This window comes from Ambystoma mexicanum, chromosome 14 (assembly GCF_040938575.1).
Source record: "Ambystoma mexicanum isolate Mex_15411 chromosome 14, UKY_AmexF1_1, whole genome shotgun sequence".
Taxonomy (NCBI): Eukaryota; Metazoa; Chordata; class Amphibia; order Caudata; family Ambystomatidae; genus Ambystoma; species Ambystoma mexicanum.
In genome coordinates this window covers 468,389,309-468,402,886 of record NC_090940.1, presented here as the reverse complement: position 1 = coordinate 468,402,886, position 13,578 = coordinate 468,389,309, and positions in this window count along the sequence as shown.

The window sequence follows — 13,578 nt, the reverse complement described above, 5'->3', positions numbered from 1 at the left end:
TAACATGAGATGTGATATCCAAATCCTTCCCCTTCCAAACCTAAGACCTTCCCTTTAGCATGAGATGTGATATCCAACTCGTTCCCATTCCAATCCTGAGACCCTTCTGATAGCATGAGATGTGATATCTCAATGCCTCTAATACCAAACCTGAGATCCTACCTCTAACATGAAATGTGATATCCAACTCCTTCCCTTTCCAAACCTGAGAGCCTTCCTATAGCATGAGATGTGATATCCAAGTCCTTCTCATTCCAATCCGGAGACCCTTCCTATAACATGAGATGTGATATCCAACTCCTTCTGATTCCAACCTGAGACCCTTCCTATAGCATGAGATTGGATATCCAACTCCTTCCAAATCCAATCCTGATACCCTTCCGATTGCATGAGATGTGATATCCCAATGCTTCTACCAAACCTGAGACCCATACTATGACATCAGATGTGATATCAAACTCCTTCCCATTCCAATCTTGAGACCCTTCCTATAGCTTGAGATGTGATATCCAACTCCTTCCCATTCAATTATGAGCCCTTTCCTATACCATGAGACTTGATATCTCAATGCTTCTACCAAACCTGAGACCCATACTATTGCATGAGATGTGATATCAAACTCCTTCCAATTCCAATCCTGAGAACCTTCCTATAACATGAGATGAGATATCCAAATCCTTCCCCTTCAAACCTTAGACCCTTTCTTTATCATGAGATGTGATATCCAACTCCTTCCCATTCCAATCCTTAGACCCTTCTGATAGCATGAGATGTGATATCTCAATCCCTCTAATACCAAACCTGAGATCCTACCTCTAACATGAAATGTGATATCCAACTACTTCCAAATCCAATCCTGATACCCTTCCGATAGCATGAGATGTGATATCCCAATGCTTCTACCAAACCTGAGACCCATACTATGACATGAGATGTGATATCCAATTCCTTCCCATTCCAAACCGGAGATACTTCCTACAGCATGTGATGTGATATCTCAATGCTCTAATACCAAAACTGAGACCCGTCCTATAGCATGAGATGTGATATCCAACTCCTTCCCATTCCAATCCTGAGACACTTTCGATAGCAGAGATGTGATATCTCAATTCTTATACCAAACCTGAGACCCTTCCTATAACATGAAATGGGATATCCAACTCCTTCCCATTCCAAACCTGAGACCCTTCCGATAGCAGAGATGTGATATCTCAATGTCTCTAATGCCAAACCTGAGATCCTTCCGATAGCATGATATGTGATATCGCAATGCTTCTAATACCAAACCTGAGATCCTTCCTATAACTTGAGATGTGATATCCAAATCCTTCCCGTTCCAAACCTGAGACCCTTCCGATAGCATGAGATGTGATATCTCAATGCCTCTAATACCAAACCTGAGATCATTCCGATAGCATGAGATGTGATAGCTCAATGCTTCTAATACCAAACCTGAAATCCTTCCTATAACATGAGATGTGATATCCAAATCCTTCCCCTTCGAAACCTGAGACCCTCCGTTTAGCATGAGATGTGACATCAAACTCGTTCCCATTCCAATCCTGAGACACTTCTGATAGCATGAGATGTGATATCTCAATGCCTCTAATACCAAACCTGAGATCCTACCTCTAACATGAAATGTGATATCCAACTCCATCCCTTTCCAAACCTGAGAGCCTTCCTATAGCATGAGATTTGATATCCAAGTCCTTCTCATTCCAATCTGGAGACCCTTCCTATAACATGAGATGTGATATCCAACTCCTTCTGATTCCAACCTGAGACCCTTCCTATAGCATGAGATTGGATATCCAACTCCTTCCAAATCCAATCCTGATACCCTTCCGATAGCATGAGATGTGATATCCCAATGCTTCTACAAAACCTGACACCAATACTATGACATCAGATGTGATATCAAACTGCTTCCCATTCCAATCTTGAGACCCTTCCTATAGCTTGAGATGTGATATCCAACTCCTTCCCATTCCAATCCTGAGACACTTCCTATAGCATGAGATGTGATATCTCAATGCTTATACCAAACCTGAGACCCTTCCTATAGCATGAGATGTGATATCCCATTCCTTCCCATTCCAAAATGAGACCCTTCCTATAGCATGAGATGTGATGTCTGAATGCTTCTAATACCAAATCTGAGATCCTTCCTATAACACGAGATGTGATATCAAAATCCTTCCCCTTCCAAACCTGAAACCCTCCCTTTGGCATGAGATGTGATATCCAACTCCTTCCCATTCCAATCCTGAGACCCTTCCTACAGCATGAGATGTGATATCTCAATGATTCTAATAACAAACCCGAGACCCGTCCTATAACATGAGATTTGATATCCAACTCCTTCCCATTCCAATCCTGAGACCCTTCCTATAGCATGAGATGTGATATCTCAATGCTTATACCAAACCTGAGACCCTTCCTATAGCATGAGATGTGATATCCAAATCCTTCCCATTCCAGTCCTGAGATCCTTCCTATAGCATGAGATGTGATATCTCAATGCCTCCAATACCAAAAATGAGAACCATCCTCTAACATGAAATGTGATATCCAACTCCTTCCCTTTCCAAACCTGAGAGCCTACCTATAGCATGAGATGTGATATCCAAGTCCTTCCCATTCCAATCCTTAGACCCTTCCTACAGCATGAGATGTGATATGTCAATGATTCTAATACCAAACCTGAGACCTGTCCTATAACATGAGATGGGATATCCAACTCCTTCCATTTCAATCCTGAGACACTTCCGATAGCAGAGATGTGATATCTCAATGCTGATACCAACCCTGAGACCCTTCCTATAACATGAGATGTGGTATCCAACTCATTCCCCTTCCAAACGTGAGACCCTCCCTTTGGCATGAGATGTGATATCCAACTCCTTCCCATTCCAATCCTGAGACCCTTCTGATAGCATGAGATGTGATATCTCAATGCCTCTAATACCAAACCTGAGGTCCTACCTCTAACATGAAATGTGATATCCAACTCCTTCCCCTTCCAAACCTGAGAGCCTTCCTATAACATGAGATGTGATATCGAAGTCCTTCCCATTCCAATCCTGAGACCCTTCCTATAGCATGAGATGTGATATCCAACTCCTTCCCATTCCAACCTGAGACCCTTCCTATAGAATGAGATGGGATATCCAACTCCTTCCAAATCCAATCCTGATACCCTTCCGATAGCATGAGATGTGATATCCCAATGCTTCTACCAAACCTGAGACCCATACTATGGCATGAGATGTGATATCAAACTCCTCCCCATTCCAATTCTGAGACCCTTCCTATACCATGAGACTTGATATCTCAATGCTTCTAATACCAAACCTGAGACCCATCCTATAACATGAGATGTGATATCTAAATCCTTCCCCTTCCAAACCTTAGACCCTTCCTTTAGCATGAGATGTGATATCCAACTCCTTCCCATTCCAATCCTGAGACCCTTCCTATAGCATGCGATGTGATATCTCAATGATTCTAATACCAAACCAGAGACCCGTCCTATAACATGAGATGGGATATACAACTCCTTCCCATTCCAATCCTGAGACCCTTCCTATAGCTTGAGATGTGATATCCAACTCCTTCCCATTCCAATTCTGAGACCCTTCCTATACCATGAGACTTGATATCTCAATGCTTCTAATACCAAACCTGAGACCCATCCTATAACATGAGATGTGATATCTAAATCCTTCCCCTTCCAAACCTTAGACCCTTCCTTTAGCATGAGATGTGATATCCAACTCCTTCCCATTCCAATCCTGAGACCCTTCCTATAGCATGAGATGTGATATCTCAATGCTTCTAATACCAAACCTGAGACCCTTCCTATAACATGAGATGGGATATCCAACTCCTTCCCATTCCAATCCTGAGACCCTTCCGATAGCAGATATGTGATATCTCAATGCTTATACCAAACCTGAGACCCTTCCTATGGCCTGAGATGTCATATACAACTCCTTCCCATTCCAATCCTGAGACCCTTCCTATAGCATGAGATGTGATATCCAACTCCTTCCCATTCCAATCCTGAGACCCTTCCTATAGCATGAGATGTGATGTCTCAATGCTTCTAATACCAAACCTGAGACCCTTCCTATAACATGAGATGTGATATCCAACTCCTTCCCATTCCAATCCTGAGACCCTTCCTATAGCATGAGAAGTGATATCTCCATGCTTATACCAAACCTGAGACCCTTCCTATAGCATGAGATGTGATATCTAAATCCTTCCCATTCCAATCCTGAGACCCTTCCTATAGCATGAGATGTGATATCTCAATGCTTATACCAAACCTGAGAGCCTACCTATAGCATGAGATGTGATATCCAAGTCCATCCCATTCCAATCCTTAGACCCTTCATACAGCATGCGATGTGATATCTCAATGATTCTAATACCAAACCAGAGACCCGTCCTATAACATGAGATGGGATATCCAACTCCTTCCAATTCCAATCCTGAGCCACTTCCGATAGCAGAGATGTGATATCTCAATGCTTATACCAAACCTGAGACCCTTCCTATAACATGAGATGTGATATCCAACTCCTTCCCATTCCAAACCTGAGACCCTCCCTTTAGCATGAGATGTGATATCTCAATGCTTCTAATACCAAACCTGAGACCCGTGCTATAACATGAGATGGGATATCCAACTCCTTCCCGTTCCAAACCTGATACCCTTCCTATAGCATGAGCTGTGATATCCAACTCCTTCCCATCCCAATCCTGAGACACCTCCGATAGCAGAGATGTGATATCTCAATGCTTATACCAAACCTGAGACTCTTCCTATAACATGAGATGTGATATCCAACTCCTTCCCGTTCCAAACCTGAGACCCTTCCTATAGCATGAGATGTGATATCCAACTCCGTCCCATTCCAATCCTGAGACCCTTCCGATAGCATGAGATGTGATATCTCAATGCTTCTAATACCAAACCTGTGATCCTTCCTATAACAAGAGATGTGATATCCAAATCCTTCCCATTCCAAACCTGAGACCCTCCCTTTAGCATGAGATGTGATATCTCAATGCCTCTAATACCAAACCTGAGATCCTTCCGATACCATGAGATGTGATATCTCAATGCTTCTAATACCAAACCTGAGATCCTTCCTATAACATGAGATGTGATATCCAAATCCTTCCCCTTCCAAACCTGAGATCCTCCCTTTAGCATGAGATGTGAGATCCAACTCCTTCCCATTCCAATCCTGAGACCCTTCTGATAGCATGAGATGTGATATCTCAATGCCTCTAATACCAAACCTGAGATCCTACCTCTAACATGAAATGTGATATCCAACTCCTTCCCTTTCCAAACGTGAGACCCTCTCTATAGCATGAGATGTGATATCCAAGTCCTTCCCATTCCAATCCTGAGACCCTTCCTATAGCATGAGATGTGATATCTCAATGCTTCTAATACCAAACCTGAGACCCTTCCTATAACATAAGATGGGATATCCAACTCCTTCCCATTCCCATCCTGAGACCCTTCCGATAGCAGAGATGTGATATCTCAATGCTTATACCAAACCTGAGACCCTTCCTGTGGCATGAGATGTCATATACAACTCCTTCCCATTCCAATCCTGAGACCCTTCCTATAGCATGAGATGTGATATCCAACTCCTTCCCATTCCAATCCTGAGACCCTTCCTATAGCATGAGATTTGATATCTCAATGCTTCTAATACCAAACCTGAGATCCTTCCGATAGCATGAGATGTGATATCTCAATGCTTCTAATACCAAACCTGAGATGTTCCTTCCCATTCCAATCCTGCGACCCTTCTGAGAGCATGAAATGTGATATCTCAATGCTTCTAATACCAAACCTGAGATCCTTCCGATAGCATGAGATGTGATATCTCAATTCTTCTAATACCAAACCTGAAATCCTTCCTATAACATGAGATGTGATATCCAAATCCTTCCCCTTCCAAACCTGAGACCTTCCCTTTAGCATGAGATGTGATATCCAACTCGTTCCCATTCCAATCCTGAGACCCTTCTGATAGCATGAGATGTGATATCTCAATGCCTCTAATACCAAACCTGAGATCTTACCTCTGACATGAAATGTGATATCCAACTCCTTCCCCTTCCAAACCTGAGAGCCTTCCTATAGCATGAGATGTGATATCGAAGTATTTCCCATTCCAATCCTGAGACCCTTCATATAACATGAGATGTGATATCCAACTCCTTCCCATTCCAACCTGAGACCCTTCCTATAGCATGAGATGGGATATCCAACTACTTCCAAATCCAATCCTGATACCCTTCCGATAGCATGAGATGTGATATCTCAATCCCTCTAATACCAAACCTGAGATCCTTCCGATAGCATGAGAAGTGATATCTCAATGCTTCTAATACCAAACGTGAGATCCTTCCTATAACATGAGATGTGATATCAAAATCCTTCCCCTTCCAAACCTGAGACCCTCCCTTTAGCATGAGATGTGATATCCAACTCCTTCCCATTCCAATCCTGAGACCCTTCTGATAGCATGAGATGTGATATTCAATGCCTCTAATACCAAACCTGAGATCCTACCTCTAACATGAAATGCGATTTCCAACTCCTTCCCTTTCCAAACGTGAGACCCTCCCTATAGCATGAGATGTGATATCCAAGTCCTTCCCATTCCAATCCTGAGAACCTTCCTATAGCATGAGATGTGATATCTCAATGCTTCTAATACCAAACCTGAGACCCTTCCTATAACATAAGATGGGATATCCAACTCCTTCCCATTCCAATCCTGAGACCCTTCCGATAGCAGAGATGTGATATCTCAATGCTTATACCAAACCTGAGACCCTTCCTATGGTATGAGATGTCATATACAACTCCTTCCCATTCCAATCCTGAGATCCTTCCTATAGCATGAGATTTGATATCTCAATGCTTATACCAAACCTGAGACCCTTCCTATAGCATGAGATGTGTTATCCAACTCCTTCCCATTCCAATCCTGAGACCCTTCCTATAACCTGAGATGTGATGTCTCAATGCTTCTAACACCAAACCTGAGATCCTTCCTATGGCATGAGATGTCATATAAAACTCCTTCCCATTCCATTCCTGAGATCCTTCCTATAGCATGAGATGCGATATCCAACTCCTTCCCATTCCAATCCTGAGACCCTTCCTATAGCATGAGATGTGATATCTCAATGCTTCTAATACCAAACCTGAGATCCTTCCTATAACATGAGATGGGATATCCAACTCCTTCCCATTCCAATCCTGAGACCCTTCCGATAGCAGATATGTGATATCTCAATGCTTATACCAAACCTGAGACCCTTCCTATGGCCTGAGATGTCATATACAACTCCTTCCCATTCCAATCCTGAGACCCTTCCTATAGCATGAGATGTGATATCCAACTCCTTCCCATTCCAATCCTGAGACCCTTCCTATAGCATGAGATGTGATGTCTCAATGCTTCTAATACCAAACCTGAGACCCTTCCTATAACATGAGATGTGATATCCAACTCCTTCCCATTCCAATCCTGAGACCCTTCCTATAGCATGAGAAGTGATATCTCCATGCTTATACCAAACCTGAGACCCTTCCTATAGCATGAGATGTGATATCTAAATCCTTCCCATTCCAATCCTGAGACCCTTCCTATAGCATGAGATGTGATATCTCAATGCTTATACCAAACCTGAGAGCCTACCTATAGCATGAGATGTGATATCCAAGTCCATCCCATTCCAATCCTTAGACCCTTCATACAGCATGCGATGTGATATCTCAATGATTCTAATACCAAACCAGAGACCCGTCCTATAACATGAGATGGGATATCCAACTCCTTCCAATTCCAATCCTGAGCCACTTCCGATAGCAGAGATGTGATATCTCAATGCTTATACCAAACCTGAGACCCTTCCTATAACATGAGATGTGATATCCAACTCCTTCCCATTCCAAACCTGAGACCCTCCCTTTAGCATGAGATGTGATATCTCAATGCTTCTAATACCAAACCTGAGACCCGTGCTATAACATGAGATGGGATATCCAACTCCTTCCCGTTCCAAACCTGATACCCTTCCTATAGCATGAGCTGTGATATCCAACTCCTTCCCATCCCAATCCTGAGACACCTCCGATAGCAGAGATGTGATATCTCAATGCTTATACCAAACCTGAGACTCTTCCTATAACATGAGATGTGATATCCAACTCCTTCCCGTTCCAAACCTGAGACCCTTCCTATAGCATGAGATGTGATATCCAACTCCGTCCCATTCCAATCCTGAGACCCTTCCGATAGCATGAGATGTGATATCTCAATGCTTCTAATACCAAACCTGTGATCCTTCCTATAACAAGAGATGTGATATCCAAATCCTTCCCATTCCAAACCTGAGACCCTCCCTTTAGCATGAGATGTGATATCTCAATGCCTCTAATACCAAACCTGAGATCCTTCCGATATCATGAGATGTGATATCTCAATGCTTCTAATACCAAACCTGAGATCCTTCCTATAACATGAGATGTGATATCCAAATCCTTCCCCTTCCAAACCTGAGATCCTCCCTTTAGCATGAGATGTGAGATCCAACTCCTTCCCATTCCAATCCTGAGACCCTTCTGATAGCATGAGATGTGATATCTCAATGCCTCTAATACCAAACCTGAGATCCTACCTCTAACATGAAATGTGATATCCAACTCCTTCCCTTTCCAAACGTGAGACCCTCTCTATAGCATGAGATGTGATATCCAAGTCCTTCCCATTCCAATCCTGAGACCCTTCCTATAGCATGAGATGTGATATCTCAATGCTTCTAATACCAAACCTGAGACCCTTCCTATAACATAAGATGGGATATCCAACTCCTTCCCATTCCCATCCTGAGACCCTTCCGATAGCAGAGATGTGATATCTCAATGCTTATACCAAACCTGAGACCCTTCCTGTGGCATGAGATGTCATATACAACTCCTTCCCATTCCAATCCTGAGACCCTTCCTATAGCATGAGATGTGATATCCAACTCCTTCCCATTCCAATCCTGAGACCCTTCCTATAGCATGAGATTTGATATCTCAATGCTTCTAATACCAAACCTGAGATCCTTCCGATAGCATGAGATGTGATATCTCAATGCTTCTAATACCAAACCTGAGATGTTCCTTCCCATTCCAATCCTGCGACCCTTCTGAGAGCATGAGATGTGATATCTCAATGCTTCTAATACCAAACCTGAGATCCTTCCGATAGCATGAGATGTGATATCTCAATTCTTCTAATACCAAACCTGAAATCCTTCCTATAACATGAGATGTGATATCCAAATCCTTCCCCTTCCAAACCTGAGACCTTCCCTTTAGCATGAGATGTGATATCCAACTCGTTCCCATTCCAATCCTGAGACCCTTCTGATAGCATGAGATGTGATATCTCAATGCCTCTAATACCAAACCTGAGATCTTACCTCTAACATGAAATGTGATATCCAACTCCTTCCCCTTCCAAACCTGAGAGCCTTCCTATAGCATGAGATGTGATATCGAAGTATTTCCCATTCCAATCCTGAGACCCTTCATATAACATGAGATGTGATATCCAACTCCTTCCCATTCCAACCTGAGACCCTTCCTATAGCATGAGATGGGATATCCAACTACTTCCAAATCCAATCCTGATACCCTTCCGATAGCATGAGATGTGATATCTCAATCCCTCTAATACCAAACCTGAGATCCTTCCGATAGCATGAGAAGTGATATCTCAATGCTTCTAATACCAAACGTGAGATCCTTCCTATAACATGAGATGTGATATCAAAATCCTTCCCCTTCCAAACCTGAGACCCTCCCTTTAGCATGAGATGTGATATCCAACTCCTTCCCATTCCAATCCTGAGACCCTTCTGATAGCATGAGATGTGATATTCAATGCCTCTAATACCAAACCTGAGATCCTACCTCTAACATGAAATGCAATTTCCAACTCCTTCCCTTTCCAAACGTGAGACCCTCCCTATAGCATGAGATGTGATATCCAAGTCCTTCCCATTCCAATCCTGAGAACCTTCCTATAGCATGAGATGTGATATCTCAATGCTTCTAAAACCAAACCTGAGACCCTTCCTATAACATAAGATGGGATATCCAACTCCTTCCCATTCCAATCCTGAGACCCTTCCGATAGCAGAGATGTGATATCTCAATGCTTATACCAAACCTGAGACCCTTCCTATGGTATGAGATGTCATATACAACTCCTTCCCATTCCAATCCTGAGATCCTTCCTATAGCATGAGATTTGATATCTCAATGCTTATACCAAACCTGAGACCCTTCCTATAGCATGAGATGTGATATCCAACTCCTTCCCATTCCAATCCTGAGACCCTTCCTATAACATGAGATGTGATGTCTCAATGCTTCTAACACCAAACCTGAGATCCTTCCTATGGCATGAGATGTCATATAAAACTCCTTCCCATTCCATTCCTGAGATCCTTCCTATAGCATGAGATGCGATATCCAACTCCTTCCCATTCCAATCCTGAGACCCTTCCTATAGCATGAGATGTGATATCTCAATGCTTCTAATACCAAACCTGAGATCCTTCCTATAACATGAGATGTGATATCCAAATCCTTCCCATTCCAACCCGAGACCCTTCCTATAGAATGAGATGGTATATCCAACTCCTTCCAAATCCAATCCTGATACCCTTCCGATAGCATGAGATGTGATATCCCAATGCTTCTACCAAACCTGAGACCCATACTATGGCATGAGATGTGATATCAAACTCCTTCCCATTCCAATCCTGAGACCCTTCCTATAGCTTGAGATGTGATATCCAACTCCTTCCCATTCCAATTTTGAGACCCTTCCTATACCATGAGACTTGATATCTCAATGCTTCTAATACCAAACCTGAGACCCATACTATAACATGAGATGTGATATCTAAATCCTTCCCCTTCCAAACCTTAGACCCTTCCTTTATCATGAGATGTGATATCCAACTCCTTCCCATTCCAATCCTGAGACCCTTCCTATAGCATGAGATGTGATATCTCAATGCTTCTAATACCAAACCTGAGACCCATACTATAACATGAGATGTGATATCTAAATCCTTCCCCTTCCAAACCTTAGACCCTTCCTTTATCATGAGATGTGATATCCAACTCCTTCCCATTCCAATCCTGAGACCCTTCCTATAACATGAGATGGGGTATCCAACTCCTTCCCATTCCAATCCTGAGACCCTTCCGATAGCAGAGATGTGATATCTCAATGCTTATACCAAACCTGAGACCCTTCCTATGGCCTGAGATGTCATATACAACTCCTTCCCATTCCAATCCTGAGACCCTTCCTATAGCATGAGATGTGATATCCAACTCCTTCCTATTCCAATCCTGAGACCCTTCCTATAGCATGAGATGTGATGTCTCAATGCTTCTAATACCAAACCTGAGATCCTTCCTATAACATGAGATGTGATATCCAACTCCTTCCCATTCCAATCCTGAGACCCTTCCTATAGCATGAGATGTGATATCCAAATCCTTCCCATTCCAATCCTGAGACCCTTCCTATAGCATGAGATGTGATATCTCAATGCTTATACCAAAACTGAGAGCCTACCTATAGCATGAGATGTGATATCCCAGTCCATCCCATTCCAATCCTTAGACCCTTCCTACAGCATGCGATGTGATATCTCAATGATTCTAATACCAAACCAGAGACCCGTCCTATAACATGAGATGGGATATCCAACTCCTTCCCATTCCAATCCTGAGCCACTTCCGATAGAAGAGATGTGATATCTCAATGCTTATACCAAACCTGAGACCCTTCCTATAACATGAGATGTGATATCCAACTCCTTCCCATTCCAAACCTGAGACCCTCCCTTTAGCATGAGATGTGATATCTCAATGCTTCTAATACCAAACCTGAGACCCGTGCTATAAAATGAGATGGGATATCCAACTCCTTCCCGTTCCAAACCTGATACCATTCCTATAGCATGAGATGTGATATCCAACTCCTTCCCATCCCAATCCTGAGACACCTCCGATAGCAGAGATGTGATATCTCAATGCTTATACCAAACCTGAGACTCTTCCTATAACATGAGATGTGATATCCAACTCCTTCCCGTTCCAAACCTGAGACCCTTCCTATAGCATGAGATGTGATATCCCACTCCGTCCCATTCCAATCCTGAGACCCTTCCGATAGCATGAGATGTGATATCTCAATGCTTCTAATACCAAACCTGTGATCCTTCCTATAACAAGAGATGTGATATCCAAATCCTTCCCCTTCCAAACCTGAGACCCTCCCTTTAGCATGAGATGTGATATCTCAATGCCTCTAATACCAAACCTGAGATCCTTCCGATAGCATGAGATGTGATATCTCAATGCTTCTAATACCAAACCTGAGATCCTTCCTATAACATGAGATGTGATATCCAAATCCTTCCCCTTCCAAACCTGAGATCCTCCCTTTAGCATGAGATGTGAGATCCAACTCCTTCCCATTCCAATCCTGAGAACCTTCTGATAGCAGGAGATGTGATATCTCAATGCCTCTAATACCAAACCTGAGATCCTACCTCTAACATGAAATGTGATATCGAACTCCTTCCCTTTCTAAACGTGAGACCCTCCCTATGGCATGAGATGTGATATCCAACTCCTTCCCATTCCAATCCTGACACCCTTCTGATAGCATGAGATGTGATATCTCAATGCCTCTAATACCAAACCTGAGATCTTACCTCTAACATGAAATGTGATATCCAACTCCTTCCCCTTCCAAACCTGAGAGCCTTCTTATAGCATGAGATGTGATATCGAAGTATTTCCCATTCCAATCCTGAGACCCTTCATATAACATGAGATGTGATATCCAACTTCTTCCCATTCCAACCTGAGACCCTTCATATAGCATGAGATGGGATATCCAACTACTTCCAAATCCAATCCTGATACCCTTCCGATAGCATGAGATGTGATATCTCAATCCCTCTAATACCAAACCTGAGATCCTTCCGATAGCATGAGAAGTGATATCTCAATGCTTCTAATACCAAACGTGAGATCCTTCCTATGACATGAGATGTGATATCAAAATCCTTCCCCTTCCAAACCTGAGACCCTCCCTTTAGCATGAGATGTGATATCCAACTCCTTCCCATTCCAATCCTGAGACCCTTCTGATAGCATGAGATGTGATATTCAATGCCTCTAATACCAAACCTGAGATCCTACCTCTAACATGAAATGCGATATCCAACTCCTTCCCTTTCCAAACGTGAGACCCTCCCTATAGCATGAGATGTGATATCCAAGTCCTTCCCATTCCAATCCTGAGAACCTTCCTATAGCATGAGATGTGATATCTCAATGCTTCTAATACCAAACCAGAGACCCATCCTATAACATAAAATGGGATATCCAACTCCTTCCCATTCCAATCCTGAGACCCTTCCGATAGCAGA